Here is a 15,075-nt window from a genome sequence, read left to right as displayed (position 1 = left end):
TATTAGAAGTTGGCACCTCCACATCATTGCATTCAGTTTTTATTCACGATTTGTATAGTGTCCCAACTTTTTTGGAATCCGGTTTGTAAATTTGGAGCCTTTGCTGCATTTGTGATAGTCCAATACAAGCTTTAAATACTGCAATTATATTCTGGTTTGAAAAAAACACTGATTTTGTGCAAGACACTACATTTGGGGCCTTTGCTGCACTTGTGAGTTGTGAAAATCCAATACAACCAGTCAATGCTGCTGTTACATTGTTGGTTGACAAATTAACATTTTTTGTGGCCGTGAAGTAATTGTATAAAATTTGCCTGTCACACTGTTGTGTGACCTCAATAAATGTTTCCTCTTTATGACACCGACACAGCCTTACTCTCAGTGAACTTAATTGTTGGCTATTGGCGGTTACATTGTCGTCTGACATAAATCATCTGTTACTTTGGTTGATGAACGCAAAGAATGAGGAGAGCGTCAATGTGACAGACCCATCCGTATGGACTACAAAATGGTACCCAGATAGCTAATTTTATTGTATTTGTTTACTCTGAGTGCAATTCACCTAATGATATGCACTCAGACTTGAGCTATCTGGGAATATGTTAAATGTCTGTGTTGGCTGGGAGGGTGTGACATTGTGTGTTTGGGTGGTGATTCCTGTCCTGTTGTTCCCACATATGTATTGGTGATCTCCCTTTGTCCTGAGAGATAATTGAATTACTCTTCGGGTGTCTTTGGGGCAGAGAGGAGGAAACCATGATGCATTGTGGGGATGTGTTGTGTCTGTTTATCCTGAGTGCTACGTATCTGTCCTGTGTCACAGTCTCCCTTCTGGGCCCCTAGGGGCGTGTACACCAGATAAGGACCTGTATAAATACGGGCGGGTAGCCCTCAATAAAGTGTTCGTGTTTTACCCTCAAGGTGGAGCTTGGTCTCGTTATTGGGGGGGGGGGGTGCAGGTACCGTAACAACTGGTGGCAAGCGACGGGATGATCCTCAGCGCCCAAAGAGAACACTACAACCAGGATCAAATGGAATTACAATACCAAAACCTGAGAATAGCTACCCTAAAAGATTTATTAAAGCAAAGAGGCGGACAGGCAAGTAACCTCAGGAAGAGGGACATTATTGCGGGAAATGGATGGAGTACCAGCGGCAGAGGGAACCAATGGACCCAGCACAGCTGACAGAACCCCAGAGGAGGCAAGCTTTGACCGGGCGGTAAGAATCCCATTATGGTCCCAACCCATCTGCAGAGATCATCACCCAGGTCATGGCCGCTGTGGAAGCCAACCTGCTACGCCAAAACGGGGCTGCAGCAGCCCCAGTCACAGCACACCCGGGGGAAAGAAAGAAAGTGCCGTTTACCGCATTTAAAGCCTTCAGTGAGACAGAAGGAGAGATTGATGGGTACCTTGCTGATTTTGAGCGGCAATGTGCCCTACACAAGGTACCCCTGGAAGACTGGGTTATTATATTGTCCGTCAAGTTATCCGGCCGGGCCAGCGAGGCTTTTCGGGCCATCCCTGATGAGGAGATCGGGGATTATGTGGCCGTCAGGGAAGCTTTACTCTCCCGGTATGCCGTTACACCCGAAGCATACCGGAGGAGGTTCAGAGACACAGTTAAAACAGCTGGGGACTCTTTCGTTGAATGGGCCTGTAAGGTGCACCGCACAGCCGCCCACTGGATGGCGGGGTGTAAGGCTGGGTCCGGAGAAGAGGTGCTACAGATGTTTCTATTGGAACATTGTTTTTAAAAATTACCAGCAGGGGTCAGAGAGTGGGTAAGGGACCGTAAACCCTCCACTCTACATGAAGCAGCTCGCCTGGCGGATGAGTATACAGATGCCCGCAAACTGGACAGTTCCATCAGCAAGGCTCCCGCCAGAGTGGAATACAGGCCAGCAGCTACCATCTATCAGCCTCCAATGAATCGGCCATCAGCACCCCCTCCGTCTGCCCAGTATCAACAGCCACCCCGGTTTAACTCACGGGAGTACTCCCAACCCATTCGGTGCTACCTATGCAAGCAGCTAGGGCACAAGCGACCGGAGTGCCCGATGAACAGTGCCAACCAGAACCAGTCCTGGAGGAGACCCGCAGGGGGCAACCCACGACCACCTCTCCCAGCAGCTCACTGTGTAGAGGAAGAGGAGTGCTGGGGCATCCTGCATGAGGCAGTCCCCGTTCAGGCTGCCCGCCGGGATAACAGACAGCACCACCGGCAATGTGTAAAGGTCAACGGGAAGGAGGTCAGTGGTCTACGGGATACCGGTGCAACCATGACTTTGCTCCAGAAGCACCTGGTATCCGAAGCCCAACATACTGGGGACACGGTCGCAGTGCGAGTAGCCGGGGGTGCCGTGTTTCGTCTACCCGTTGCCCGGGTACATTTGGATTGGGGAGTTGGCGCTGGACATGTAAATGTGGGGGTCATGAAGGATTTACCCGCAGATGTCCTCCTTGGCAATGACTTGGCGCCCCTCATTTCAGCCTTCGCTCCCATGGGTCGCGTGGACGCGGTCACGACCCGTGCCCAGACCCGTGCCGCCGAGGCCAGCCCACCTGCTGCTGAGACCCAATTAAGACTCTCTACCCCGACTTGTACCTTAGATCAGGCCTCTTTAGGCTGGGATACCCCAGAGATGTACGGGAAGGAAACTAGGGAAGACCTGACGTTAGCGAAGTACAGGGCCAGGGCCGACTCTGGAGGAGAAGGAGTAGATGGGGAGCACTACGAGTGGGTGGGGGATAGGCTGTACAGGATCCCGAAACCGTCCCAGAAACTGAGTACCCCTCTGCAGAATCGACAGCTAGTGGTACCTGCAAAGTACCGGCAGGAGATTCTGCGGATTGGGCATGATGTGCCGTTAGCGGGCCATCTAGGTTCCCGCCGCACAGCTCATAGAATCACCCAAAACTTTTTCTGGCCCAATTTTAACCGAGATGTGCGGGTTTATTGTAGCACGTGTGACACCTGTCAACAGGTAGGTAAGCGGGGGGATCACCCAAAGGCTAGGCTTCAGTCGATGCCTATCATTGGAGAACCCTTTTCCCGCATAGCCGTTGACATTGTGGGTCCACTGGCCAGGGCTAGCCCATCAGGTAAGAAATACATTCTTACTGTGGTGGACTATGCCACACGTTATCCAGAGGCAGTAGCGCTGTCTAATATAGAGGCAGAGATGGTTGCTGATGCCCTGGTTAAAATTTTCACTAGGGTCGGGTTCCCTCAGGAGATCCTCTCTGATCAGGGAACTCAGTTCACCGCTGTGCTTACCCAGCAGCTGTGGAAGGTGTGCGGCATTAAACCGCTGCTGAGCTCACCTTACCACCCACAGACGAACGGTCTCTGCGAACGATTTAACGGCACCCTCAAACAGATGCTGAGGACCTTTACTGACACTTGCAGAGACTGGGAGCGATTCCTGCCTCATCTGCTATTTGCATACAGAGAGGTGCCCCAGGAATCTACTGGGTTCTCCCCCTTTGAGTTACTCTATGGGAGAAGGGTCCGTGGACCCCTAGATTTCATTAGAGGACACTGGGAGGGGGAGACAGAGCAAGAAGGGACCCCCATAGTGCCATATGTCCTGGAACTCCGGGACCGCATGGAGAGACTATCCTTGATGGTAAGGGAGAATCTCCAGGCGGCCCAGGGGAGACAGAAGCGGTGGTACGATCGGGGTGCCCGACAGCGGGTCTTCCAGGTTGGGCAGAAGGTTCTAGTGCTCAAGCCTGTGAAGACAAACAAGATGCAAGCATCTTGGCAGGGCCCGTATAAAGTGTTAGCTCAGGTATGTGATACTACCTATCTTATAGCCAGCTGTGCAGATGAGAGGATTCAGCGATCCTTTCATGTGAACATGCTGAAGGAGTATCAGGAGAGACCAGAGGATGTTGCGGCAGTATGTGCCCCAGCTACTGACGACCCCGAGAACTTACCTTTACCTGACTTGTTAGAGAAGGATCCCCAGACTGACCTTACTAGTCTTGTGCAGCTAGGGGACCGGCTAAACCCGGCAGAGAAGGTACAAGCAAGACAGCTTCTGTGGAAGAAGCAGGCAATGTTCTCCCAAGAACCCGGGTACACCACCCTAGCTGTGCACAAGGTCGAGACACCCGGACAGAACCCCCTACGACAACCCCCGTACCGTATCCCTGAAGCAGTCCGAGAAGGAATGCAGAAGGAGATACAAGAAATGACCAGGCTGGGGGTTATCGAGCACTCAGACAGCCCTTGGGCCTCACCTGTAGTCCTGGTGCCTAAGAAAGATGGGACCACCCGGTTCTGTGTGGATTACAGGCGGCTCAACGAGCAGACCACCACTGACGCCTACCCGATGCCCCGGGTAGACGAGTTATTAGACCGCATTGCCAGGGGGCGCTATCTGACCACCATTGACCTGTGCAAAGGTTATTGGCAGATCCCCCTGGCCGAGGATGCTATCCCTAAGTCGGCATTCGTCACCCCATTTGGCCTGTACCAGTTTAAGGTTATGCCATTTGGGATGAAGAATGCTCCGGCTACCTTCCAGCGTATGGTGGATAGGCTCCTCGATGGCTTCCAGGAATTTGCATGTGCATACCTGGATGACATTTCGGTCTACAGTGAGTCCTGGGAAGACCATTTAGTACACGTGGGGGTGGTGCTGGACAAGATTAGGGCCGCGGGCCTGACCTTGAAGCCAGACAAGTGCCATTTAGGCATGGCAGAAGTGCAGTACTTGGGTCACAGGGTAGGATGTGGGAGCCAGCGACCAGAGCCAGCCAAGGTAGAGGCTGTAGCTAACTGGCCCACACCTATCACCAAGACCCAAGTGCTGGCCTTCCTGGGGACGGCAGGGTATTACAGACGTTTTGTCCCCGACTACAGTACGGTTGCCAAGCCCTTGACTGACCTGACTAAGAAGAATTTACCTAAGCAGGTCCTGTGGTCTCCAGCTTGTAAAGCCGCGTTTCAGGCCCTGAAGCAAGCTCTTGTGAATGCCCCTGTCCTGGCTCCCCAGTCCCTAACAAACGTTTTCTTGTGCATACAGATGCTTCCATGTATGGACTGGGGGCTGTGCTGAGCCAGGTCGGGGAAGATGGAGGAGAGCACCCTGTCGCATATCTCAGCAGAAAGTTACTACCTCGGGAAGTGAGTTATGCGGCAGTGGAGAAAGAGGGTTTAGCCCTGGTCTGGGCACTGAAGAAGTTGAGCCCTTATTTATACGGACAAGAATTTTCCCTCATCACAGACCACAATCCCCTTGTCTGGCTTAACCGGGTCTCCGGAGACAATGGCAGACTGCTGAGATGGAGTCTGGCACTGCAGCCTTACAACTTCACTATCAGCTACCGACCCGGTAAGCAGAATGGGAATGCGGATGGGTTATCCCGGCAAACAGATGTCCCTACTCCGTCCCAGTCCGGTCATCCCCAAGTTGACCCGCCAAAGGGTCAAGCCGGGTCTGCCGGTGTGTTCCACAAGGGGGGAGCCGTGTGACAGACCCATCCTTATGGACTACAAAATGGTACCCAGATAGCTAATTTTATTGTATTTGTTTACTCTGAGTGCAATTCACCTAATGATATGCACTCAGACTTGAGCTATCTGGGAATATGTTAAATGTCTGTGTTGGCTGGGAGGGTGTGACATTGTGTGTTTGGGTGGTGATTCCTGTCCTGTTGTTCCCACATGTGTATTGGTGATCTCCCTTTGTCCTGAGAGATAATTGAATTACTCTTCGGGTGTCTCTGGGGCAGAGAGGAGGAAACCATGATGCATTGTGGGGATGTGTTGTGTCTGTGTATCCTGAGTGCTACGTATCTGTCCTGTGTCACAGTCTCCCTTCTGGGCCCCTAGGGGCGTGTAGACCAGATGGGGACCTGTATAGTGTTCGTGTTTTACCCTCAAGGTGGAGCTTGGTCTCGTAATTGGGGGGGGGGTGTGTGTGTGCATGTACCGTAACAGTCAAATAAGGGACGTGGCCCCAGTCGTAGTGCTGCTGGTGGAGCTCCTGTTGCAGGGAGAAGACGTGGTCGATCTGTGCCAGCTACACCCACAAGTGAAACACCTTCCTCAGGTGCGAGTAGGCGACAGAAACTTCAGCATTATTTGGTAGGGCAGAATGCGGCTCTACAAATGGTGAGGCCAGAACAAGTACAGGTGATAGTAGATTGGGTCGCTGACAGTGCCTCAAGTTCCTTCACATTGTCTCCCAACCAGTCCCCTGCTGAGAGATCAGAGTTGGCACCTGCAGCCCATGGCCATCTGTCTTTCACATCATCCCCTTGCAAATCAGCCAAGCAGTCTGAGCCCCAAGTCATGCAGCAGTCTCTTAATCTTTTTGATGACTCTGCTGGCAGGGTTTCCGTAGGCCATCCACATAGCCCTGCCCCAGAAGGGGAAGAGATTGAGTGCACTGATGCCCAACCACTTATGTTCCAGGATGAGGACATGAGAAGAACACCGCAGCATGTCTATGATGATGACAAAACACAGGTGCCAACTGCTGCGGCTTTCTGCAGTCTGCAGACCGACAAGAAAGGCAGGGGTAAAGAGTGGGTGGAAGATGATGTGGAGGATGATGAGGTACTAGACCCCACATGGAATCAAGGTCATGCAAGTGACGTGTGCAGTTTGGAGGAAGAGGCGGTGGTCACATAGAGCCTACAGCACAGCAGAAGAGGGAGCAGTGGGCAAAAGCGTCCGTTACAGTCTTGGGTGACATTTTACCATTTTTGCCGTGAATAAATCCCTGCTCTGCATAGGTGACAAGGACCTAAATGTAAAAAAATCGTCTGTTACATTCTCAGGTGACATTTTACAATTTTTGCCGTATACAAACCCCTGCTCTGTATTGGTGACAGAGAACTAATTTTTGGAAAATCGTCTTTTCAATTGGTGGGTGACATGAACCCAGTTTTGCAGTGAATAAACCCCTGCTCTGCATAGTTGACAGGGACCGAAATTTTTCAAAATCGCCTGTTCCATTGGTGTGTGACATTAACCCATTTTTGCCGATAAAAAACCCCATCTGCATAGGTGACAGGGAATTTCTAAAATTCATCTTTAATTGAAGCGCACCCCCTCCTTACATTCGATCCTTCCGCTTTAACAACTTGGCCCACATTTCCGCTCGATCACATTTCAGCCATTGACCTCCCTTGGATGTGGTATCCCTCCTCTCCGGCATGGAACCCTGATTCCCCATTACCCGTGGTAGGTGCATAAAAGAACATCGAAAGTTGATAGAGAAGATATCCAATTGGATCAAGGCCATCACGGGGACGTGCAACATGGTGGGGCAGTATGTTTGCACACTCCTACATGTACTTTCTGATTGGTCTGCCCCCTTCAACTTTTGGGTCTCCAAATTGGGCACATGGCCTGAGCTTGCCCTTTATGCCTTGGAGGTGCTGGCCTGCCCTGCAGCCAGTGTATTGTCTGAATGTGTGTTTAGCACAGCAGGAGGGGGTTATCAAAGAGAAGCGCAGCCGCCTTTCCACAGCCAATGTGGACAAGCTCACATTCATTAAAATGAACCAGGCAGGGATCCCACAGGACTTGTCTGTACCTTGTCCGCAGAATAGACATGTATACCGGCCTCACCCAGCCATTGTTGTACTCCCGCGCACTTTCTCTTTGTTTTATTTTTTTATATTTCCCAATGTTTTGGGGTCTACCCAAATGTGAACAAAAAAATTTGAATAATAAAATAAAATAAAAAACAAAAAGCAGTGTAGGCAACCTCCTCCTCCTCCACCGCCACTTCCACCTACACCGCCACATCCACCGCCTCCTCAACCTCCTACTTCATATGGACCTCCTCCTTCTAGATCAAGATTATTATTATTTTTTTTTACGTATTTTATCTCATTTTAAGTCATTTCCCTATCGGCATTTGTTTGCAGAGCACTTGCCATGCTCTTAACCACATTTTGCTGCCTTTTGCAGCCCTCTAGCCCTTTCCATTACTTTTTTACAGCCATTTTAGTGCTCCAAAGTTGACTTCAATGGGGTTCGGGGTCAAGTTCGGGCCCCGAACTTGAACTTTTTTGCGAAGCAAAGGGTCGGAATACTTATGTCCATGTGAAATTTTACTTTTCCTTTTTAATAAATTTGCCAAAATCTCATTATGGGGTATTGAGTGCAGATTGAGAGGGGGTGGGATATTTTATGTTTAAAATTTTAGCACCACGCCAAAACAAAGCAAAATGTGAAACAAATTGAAGGGTCTGAAGACTTTCCAAATGCCATGTAACAAAGACACAACGGTAATTCACCATGTCCCATCCCTAGTGCTGAAACCTGTTTTTCTATCAAGTAATTCAATCTACATAGCCAATTATATATTCCCAATTCCTAACACTATCCCTAGACTGACTGTCTTGTTTGTCTAATTGCTGTGACTGCACCTCTACCTGGGAACTTACATAGTAACTAATAGACAAGAAGATATCCTCCTTCCTGATTAGCAGTGAGGCTGACTGCAAGACATAATGGGCAAGTCCGCCAGGGCCCTTGGAGGATCATGTCATCGTCCATTGTCATTGTCTCTGTCCTGTTTCCCTCACTAGAGTACTGAGTTTGATATGTAAAATGGCGGGGGCCGTTTTACACAATTCATCCAAAATCTAATTGCCAAAACTTTGGGTTCATTTGGAAGTGGAATTTTTGGGGAACTTGTAACACATATCATCCATTTAGAATCAATTCGCCTATCTCTAGTTGGCATCCCATGAAATAGACCTTAGTGTCTATGCTTTTTGACCAGAATATTAGATTGTGATCCCCACTGGGAGAAAGGAACTGATGTGAATAGTGACAATCTCTGTACAGTGCTGCAGAATATGTTGCTGCGGCTATATAAAGAACAGGAAATAAATCAATGAAGAATTGTGTTATATGCTGCTTTCACACACTAGCTCACATTTACAATTGTTGGAAATTGTGCCAAAATGTGTTGGGATTTGGTGCATCTTGGTTTAAACAGATGAAATTAATTACCATTATGTCATGTGAAAGAGGCATGGCCTAAGGTGCGCCATTTTTCACTGAAATACATGCCAATTGTGGTGTAAAAGAGTTAATGCCTTGTGTTATGCCATGTATGTAATCCCATGAGCTGTATATAGGTAGCACAGCATAGTTATTGTGCCCTACTCAGCAGGAGGAAGGCTGAACATTCCCCCTCTGAGGTAGGACCTGTGTGGTCTGATTGCATCAGCCAGGCAGTCTGGCCTAAGCAGCCAAAGTGTAAGTAGATGCATGGGCCTACTACAAGATGTTCTCCATTTCTACATGCTGAGGACAAGGACCAGACCTCTGAGAGAAGGGAGCACAGAATATATAGACTGTCTAGGATCACAGGGACTGTGCGTGTTAGCAAAGGTAATGCTCATTTATTGCTATGGAGTTGGACTTTGCTGCTTGTGGAGAAGGTATATTGCTCATCTGTTTGAAGTTCTGCATCCCGCTGTGGGAACTGCGGTACTGCAGACAGAGACTCAGGGACTACTACTGTCATAAAGCTGCCTATATACAGCCATTGAGACAAATAAGCTCTGTGTTTTACCTCACAACTGTTCCTGTTGATGCTATCTGCACTACAACTCTCCTCATCTATGGTATATGTACTTCAACGTTCATCAAAAATCAAATGGTCAAAAATCTGGCAACTAAAATTTCATGTTGATAAGTGCAAGATAATACACCTGGGACGTAAAAACCCAAGAGCAGAATATACAATCAGTGATACAGTCCTAACCTCAGTATCTGAGGAAAGGGATTTAGGGATCATTATTTCAGAAGACTTAAAGGTAGGCAGACAATGTCATAGAGCAGCAGGAAATGCTAGCAGAATGATTGGGTGTATAGGGAGAGGAATTACCAGTAGAAAGAGGGAGGTGCTCATGCCGCTCTACAGAGCACTAGTGAGACCTCATTTGGAGTATTGTGCTCAGTACTGGAGACCATATCTCCAGAAGGATATTGATACTTTGGAGAGAGTTCAGAGAAGAGCTACTAAACTGGTACATGGATTGCAGGATAAAACTTACCAGGAAAGATTAAAGGAACTTAACATGTCTAGAAAAACAGGTGTGGGGGGGCACACTTCAAATGACAACACTCTGAGGGATGATAATAATACAATTTAATAAAATTTAAATTAAGATTACGCCCCTAAAACATACATAAAATGTGGTACATCATTGAATATGTTCCAATCAATTAAAATGCACACTCAATTCGCAGGATGGCTCTGTAAAGCAATATATACTGTTGTCCACAATCGGCAGTGCTAACCAAACAATTGATAGCTAAAGTCCGGCACCTTCAAGCTAAAGGTGATAGTGTCCCGCAAGTAAGTGGGGCAGATGTATATATTCACATCTACTGTTTGTTCCAGTGCCCTCTCAATCTCATGCCCACACTTGGGAGCTGACAGTCAAGAACTTGAGAATGCTGTTATGAAGTAAAGTGCTCCAAACCGAGCCTGGTCTTACCCTTCACCGCTGTTGTAGCGTTGTTCCAGGAGGCCGCACACCTGCAGCGTCCCACGTGGTGTGCTGCTGCCTGTACGCGGCGTCCCACGTGACCTGGTTTCCAAGGGGACCGGATGCAAGCTCGTGTGACGTGTAACTTGTGCGTCAGCGTCCACTCTGTGCTTTTAGTTACGTAACTCTTTCTTTTCTTTGCCGGCTTTCTCGCTTTTTCTTTGCTCGTGTGTAGATCAACGCTTACTCTAGACACCGCCAGACGCGTTTCGGGGTCTCAAGCCCCTTCCTCTGAGGCCACTGAGGAAGGGGCTTGAGACCCCGAAAAATGTCAAATAAAGTCAAAAAATGGTAATCACATTATTTTTTTTTTATAAATAATGTAATATGTATATTTTTTTATTTGCTATTATTTAATGTAAAATATGTTTTTTGTGCACACATAAAAAAATTAAATAATACAGATATTGGGTAGTCACACAACCGTAATCACCTGGAGAATATAATTATCTAGTTATTTCCCGTGATTTTTTTTTTTTTTTAAAGACAAGAATACCTTTTTTCTATATTTCCATAGCAAAAAATAATTCACACCATAACTTATATGTACCCCGAGCAATGACAAAAAAAAAACATTTCTCCCACATAAAGCAAGGCCTAAATCAGTGAAAGAAATAAAAAAAAGTTATGACTGCTGAAATGCAGAGAGCAAAAAAATAAATAAAAATGTTGGTTGTTAAGGCCTTTTCCCGCCTGGTCATTAAGTGGTTAAACATAGTATATCTTTGATGTTTCAAACTGAACTTCAGTATGTGGGCATGCTGGGAGCTGCTGATTCACAATAGTTGGAGAAGTCACAGGTTGGAGAATGCTGGTCAATTAGCTCCAGTGGGACAGGACATAGTATACAAGATGTCAGATTAATTGGTGACATGGCATTGGCTTGTGATTGTGTTTATTTAGGTGCTGATGTTTGTATGGACACGTTGTTCTCATTACTCTGCTGTTTACATTCTTCTCTCCTGCCCTACTTTCTCTTAACAGGCGCACTTAATTTAAACCATTATGTCACGCCATACAGTGCACCGTGGACAGGAATATTGGGAAGTGAGGTCATGGACATGAGAACATTGCTAAACGAAAAATAAATGTCTATGAGACATTCTGTTCACTGGAACCAGGAAGGACAGAAACAGATGAGGGAACGTTGCAGAACGCAGAAAACAAACGTGATCTGCTGGGAAGGGGGGCTTCCTAATTGGCCCAGAGACTGGCAGACAGCCTGCTCAGGCAATCAGGGGGCAATAGTCATCCAGGCGCTTCTGCTGATAAGGGGGAAACACCATTCCGCGCACACCTAGAGATGTGATAGGATTTGTTGTGACTGTGTCTGACAAAAAAACATTTGTAAAGGCACAAGCCATAAATCTACTATATGGAAGAGTACAGGGATATATAACTGGGTATGTTTTAGGGTTTTATCAGGGAAAGGCCTCATGCACACGACCGTTGTGTGCCTCCACGGCCGTTGTTCCGTTTTCCGTTTTTTTCCGTCTGACCCCCCAATCTTATGCGAGTGCACCGCATCCAACTAATTTGAAGACCACTCTGAGCCAGTGTACCGAACGGAGCCGATCTGAAACCAAGCCTGGAAAACCCGGCAGCTTTGGAGCCAAACAAGCGGGACACGTGCAGCAATCACAGAAGTGACGCACTCAAGCTACCGCTGGATCCATCTCATTATAAAGGCAAAGACTGAAGGAAGGTTTCGATAGACGGCCGAGGTATCTCCGAATCAGGAGAACCCTCCAACACTGGTAAGACTGTGAACCACTTGTTGTCTCATCACGGGATTGTTCTCTGACTGTAAGCGGGACGCCGCCGGGTCAGAGACAGAGAAACCTTGACTTTAAACCCTGCAACCTCTTTTAAACACTCTTCTGCTGCTGTTAGTGGGTGCCAATACCAGAAGGATCTCGACCTAGTACATCCGGACTTTTGATATTTACATTTATATTTATATAGGTTTTACCCACCCGGCATTCTTAATTTATAAAGTATATAATTTCATTGACTGTTATTGGAATATTCACATTTACTGTCCACTGTGGTCGCAACGAGGCTCATAGTCACTGGTACTGCCGGGTAGGCATTACTCTGAGCCTCCTTTCGGTCACATACGCATCTAATCTTATTTTATTACGTGACAGTTTTATACATTAATAGCACTCCCAAATTCGCACTGCTGTTTTTATTCCTACCATTTTATTCTACTACTGTCTTTTATCAATTAACTATTTTAACAACCTTAATAAATTGGTCTCCAAGTATCTTAGGTGTGCCCAATCATTCCTGTATATATTTCCACATAGAGTTGACAGTAAATACTGCGGTACTTTACCGGTCCTGGAGTCTTTGTGCAGCGCGCTGTGGTGATCTGGTTGTGTCGAGCAGGACCTTTCTGTGGGTCCGATGATGGCGTGTCACGTGTTGGCACGTAGTGATCCGGCTGAGGGATGTGATATATGCTGCCTTAGAAAGCTTGCTGCAACAAGTGTAGACTGTAGCTTGCGGGCTTCTCAAAAACATGTTAGCCAGTTTAGACAAGCAAGTGTGTGGGTCACTGCAGTAAATACTGCTATACACCATATGCGTTTCGGGGCGAAGCATGATTGGTTGAGCCACTATAACCAAAACCAATTTCTACCATGTTTTATTACTTCAAGACACTGTGTAGTCACAGCAAACACATTCTACTGCAAACACTACATTACTACATCTGTGTTAGTGAATGCATTTTACTGGAAAAACTGCATTATTAACATTGTAAATTGTCAATACAGTCTGCAAATAAAATATCTGGTAAGCAGAAGACTGCAAAATGTAAGACCTGTGGCTTATCATCCAAAATATACAATGTGGGCAGTAGTGGAAACAGCGGTAGCAGCACCAGCCGCCTGGCCAGTAGTAGTAGTAGGTCACAGTTCTCCCTCACTTCCAATAGGCAGAACATTATTATTGAGGACAAAGAGGATGACATGGTGGACTGGATGGCTCATTCCTCCTCTCAGTCAAAGCAGGATGATGTTGATGTCACCTATGAGTCTGACACCGTGCCTTGTAGCCAAGAGTCACATAATTCCTCCTGCGTCTCCCTTTTGCATGCATCATCTCCGTCTTCACAGCCCCTTCATAGTGGGGTGCCTTCTACACACTATAGAAGATACTAAAGAGAGTCTCCCTATTGATGACTTGCGTGAGAAGCACCAGCATTTGGACTGCCATGTGGAGGAGGTTCAGTCAAAGGCCCCCATGCATAGCTGTGTTGATGATGGTAGAAGTACTAGTGGCACTTGTAGCCATTGTGGTGGTGGTAGGGGCAGTGGTAGCTACAGTGGCAGTTGAGGCAAATACAGAGCAGTGAATCAGAAGGAGAGCCAGGGAGCCCACAGTGACATATCACAGTCTGAAAAAAGTGGCAGGCTGGGTGAGGACTACAACAAACAGGGTATGCTGGACAGGACCTGGGAGCTGGAGTGGAGTGCTGAGGAGAAGGAGGAGACATCAGAGGAGAATGGTGGTGGCAATGTGTGGCCAAAAACTCCAAAAGAACTGGCAGGGCCAGATCTCTTTCTATTGTGGTCATCTCGGGAATTGGTGATGCCGCCTAAAAAAATCTTATGTGTGTATAAACTTGAGTAGGCATTCTGCCCCCATTAACGCATAATTTTTGGACACTGCTGCAGAACAAGCCACAGTTTCTTATGACATTAAAAACATCTGCCACTGTTAAGGTATAATTTTTGGATGCTTGTTCCCAACAAACCCCAGTTTTTTCCGAATATCACCGTGTGTTTAAACACCATCTGCCCCCAATAAGGATTTTTTTTAGAAGGTCTCTAATAAAAGCATAACAAATGCGACAGCGCAACGTGTTTTTAAACATGCTGGTTGTTACTACCATGCATTTACCCATAGCTATATATGGAAGCGTTACTCTGAAATAATTTTCTGTTGCTGTCATTGTGTTGTTCTTTCCTTTCTTTTTCTTTTTACAAATTTTTGCTCCCACTCACCTTTAAGCTCTTGAACATAATAACAGCAATAGCTAATAATGTCAGAGTAATGTGAGTCCTAGGAGACCCCAGAGTTTCATATACCAATTTTTAGACCAATTAGAGAACATTTAATTTGTGTAGAATTGATTCGGCCATCAATCAAATGATTTAAAAAACTCAATAAATCAGACACCAAACGAATTTCAAGAAGTTCGCTCATCTCTGTTGCATATACTGTACCACTGTGAACAGAGGGTGGCCATGCATGCTCGGCTGCTCTCCCTTCACTTCGGGGGGCCTGTTCAGGAGATAGGCTCCTAGCCATATGCCATCAATGTCTGAGCTGGGAATACCCCTTTAATAAACACTATTGTTCCCCTCTAGTAACAGTACCCTGATCTGAGTATGTTTCTCATTAACACCTTACTGCAAATAGCCATACCATTAAGTCTTAACTGTGATGCCGAAACCACAAAAACCCATACTAGAATGGTGAATGGCATGGACATAGGCCACTCAATGCTGGCTGT

This window comes from Bufo gargarizans, chromosome 1 (genome assembly GCF_014858855.1).
Source record: "Bufo gargarizans isolate SCDJY-AF-19 chromosome 1, ASM1485885v1, whole genome shotgun sequence".
In the NCBI taxonomy this organism is placed as follows: domain Eukaryota; kingdom Metazoa; phylum Chordata; class Amphibia; order Anura; family Bufonidae; genus Bufo; species Bufo gargarizans.
This window is presented reverse-complemented; position numbering follows the sequence as displayed.